Here is a 3225-nt window from a genome sequence, read left to right on the forward strand (position 1 = left end):
TTTCGACTTTCATGGCTGGTCTTATGATATTTGTTTATGCAAAGGAATCTGGAATGTTCGAGTTCAAATTTCTCTTTCCATAAGTTAAGTGAATTTAGAGCATATCCAAATATGTTATTTCAACTTGCATGATTGGTCTTACAATTCTTGTACGACATAATAAAACGTGCACACGTACAATTGCGAAAATCGAACTTGTAATGCGCACGAGCACATGAACAAAAACAGTAACATTTTGCGTAAAATGTATATACGTGACTGAGTTAAAAAATCTTGGCTAGAGCTAGGCTTTTGACTAACGAGAATTAACTTTTCATTTTTATAATTGAGTAGACAACTATCAGAAATCAAACCATTTTGGTATCCGAATAAGTTGGGTGCATACTTTGAAAAAATTTATATCAGAAATTCCTAGTTATCAGAATTGCAAAATGCCATTCTGACTTTCATTTTAACTTTTGAAAAAACATTCAGATTCAAAATATTTGTGTACATATTCAAAAAATTTATTGTCGAAAATTAGAAATCCATTCCGACTTGAGATAATTAGTAAGTGATAATCATTTGACACGAACAATTCATAAGTTAGTTATCATTATCCATTCTATTTACGGAGCTATTTTCCTCTTGTTTGTCTTGTACGCCTGTTATTCTTACCGTAGAACCACTGGAGGATGGGGAGGGGAATGGTCAGCAAGGTCAACAAGTAAGCCGCGATCAACAGGGGCGGGGCGACCGTGGCCGTCATCAACAAGCACGCGGTCGTCGTAGACGAGATCAACAAGATGTCGGCAAGGGTGGCAAAAAGCGGGAGTTGTTGCTGAACCGAAAATCAAATTCACCACAACAACAGTATGGTTTAGGGTTTAAGTGTTTTTCAATGCTTCTTTATAGCATTGTCTATTTTACTAATTACAGCTACCGCAACCATCACGTCCCCCATAGAATACCTTCATACACAGCTCCATCTCTAATATAATTATGGTGGCAATCATTCATTGATTTAGGTCAAAAATCATCCCAAAAAATAGTCATGTTCTTAGGAATAGGATGCATCAAGGAAGCAACAGAGATATTTTTATGGGCTCTAGGTATTTATTTACATATTATTATAGATCTCGAATGCATAATGTGCGTTTTTTTACCCTAGTATGTTGTTCCTAGTACCTGATTTCCTTTGTCTTATTATTTAGACATAGTAGAGCCCTAAGTTTTCTGGATTTGGCCCTAGGGATAAATGCTGTAATTCTAATGCATTTTATAAAATTAACGGACAGTGGAAAAAATCTGAAAGATTATGAATATGCATTATTCGGGCTTTCAATTACAACTTGCATGTCTCTACTTTTATTTAAAAGTGATCAGGAGACTGTAATTGAAGGGATTGAGAATCCATAGACCTTTTTTCATTTTTAGGTGTATCATATATTTTCTCATTATTAGGGTTGCGAATTAAAATGGTACATATTAAAAATAAAAACATTATGATACACCTAAAAATGAAAAGAAAAACAAAGTTTTGTGGATTCACAATCCCTTCAATTACATTCTCCTAATGACTTCTAAATAAAAATAGAGAAATGCAAGTTGTAATTGAAAGAACGAATAATGCATATTCATAACCTTAAAGATTTTTTCCACCGTCCATCAATTTTATAAAACGCACTGGAATTACAGCATTTATCCCTAGGGCAAAATCCAGAAAACTTAGGGCTCCACTATGTCTCAAAAATAAGACATAGGAAATCAGGTAGTAGGAACAACATACTAGGGTAAAAACACAAATTATGCATTCGGGATCTATAATATTTTGTAAATAAAGACCCAGAGCCTATAAAAATATCTCTATTGCTTCCCTGATGCATCTTATTCCTAAGAACTTGACAATCTTTGGGGTGATTTTTTACTTAAATCGACAAATGATCTCCACCATAATTATATCACAAATCACATATTGAACTGTGGTACAAAGGTAATCTATAGGGGACGTGATGGCCGCGAAAGCTAGAATTAATAAAATAGATGGTGCTATAAAGAAGCATTGAAAGACATGGAAGCATACTGTTGCGGTGGTGAATTTGATTTCCGGTTCAGCAACAGCTCCCACTTCTTGACCACTGCCGCCAATATCTTGTTCAGCAATTGGTCCCCTTCTTGACCACTGTTGTCGACATATCATAAAGGATCCTGAAAGAGTCCGCATACCATTAATCCTATTATTTTTGTGCTCTGCATTTTTTTTTTCACCGACTTTAAATTTCTTATCACACTAGCAAATCTTATACATAAATCTTAAAATAAATTACAAATTATTGAGTCTAGGATCAACAGAAGCAATTACGACATTTCAGATATGGGATAAAATACATTTTCATAGTTGGAAAATGATGCTAAAGCCTCTTGTGTTTCAGAAGGAAGTATATCCTTGCAGTGATGAGAGTTAGGAGGAATTGAGAAGGGAGAGAGAGCGAGGCGTGAAGATTGCAGAATGAATTGGGAAAAGATGAGGGTCTCAAGGAAGTATGAAATGATTTGGAATTGGGAAGGTGGTAGTGTTATTATATAGTGTTAGAGAAGCGAAAGGTTTTAGGGTTTTCATGTCTCAAATTACCTGACTCTCACTTCCCAAATTAACCTTGTAATGACCTATGAATATCCGCTAAAATATGTTGTGTGATCGCATAATTTGGCATGAGTAGTGGGGATACCTTGGTAAAAGAAAAGAGGTGAGGTTGGTAGGTGAGAGTAATGGGGATATCTTATTCAGTACGTACTATTTTGTTGTTTTTTTTATCTACTGCATTATTCACATCAATGCGTTTCGGGTTGGAAAGATAGAGAGGAGAGGGCTCGGCCTTGTTAGTTGTCACCATCCCAGAAACAAGCCCTTCACTTTCTGGGGCACATGAAAGTTGCATAGCATACAAACCCCCATTAGACATGCCCATTCAATTCAACTTTTTGTCCTCTCTCTTCCTCTCTGGTAACCTAGCTACATCCATTGTATTTTTTTCAGTTTGCTTGCTCAATTGCTTTCTAGGAAGAAATTAAACATTCGATCAACAAGGAAAGTAATAATAATGATTTGTAGATGAAGGTCATCTCATATCTGTCCATCTTCTTTCTTGTGCCCAGAGCTTGCACCCACCTCAGTATATCAACATATCGAGGACTAGTGAGTAGCGCGTACTGATGACTAATTACATGTTCGATTGAAATTTCTTT

The 3225-nt window shown here is 35.7% G+C and overlaps 1 long non-coding RNA gene across 1 annotated transcript; it reads right to left on the reverse strand.

Moving 5' to 3' along the window:
* Nucleotides 1-1994: 1994 nt before the first annotated feature.
* Nucleotides 1995-2629, reverse strand: LOC126612406 (uncharacterized). Its single transcript, XR_007619052.1, has 2 exons — nt 2368-2629; nt 1995-2187 (listed from the first exon to the last, which is right to left on the reverse strand). It is a non-coding gene; the product is annotated as an uncharacterized LOC126612406 (long non-coding RNA).
* Nucleotides 2630-3225: the final 596 nt, after the last annotated feature.

Source organism: Malus sylvestris, chromosome 17, assembly GCF_916048215.2.
Source record: "Malus sylvestris chromosome 17, drMalSylv7.2, whole genome shotgun sequence".
NCBI classification, from domain to species: domain Eukaryota; kingdom Viridiplantae; phylum Streptophyta; class Magnoliopsida; order Rosales; family Rosaceae; genus Malus; species Malus sylvestris.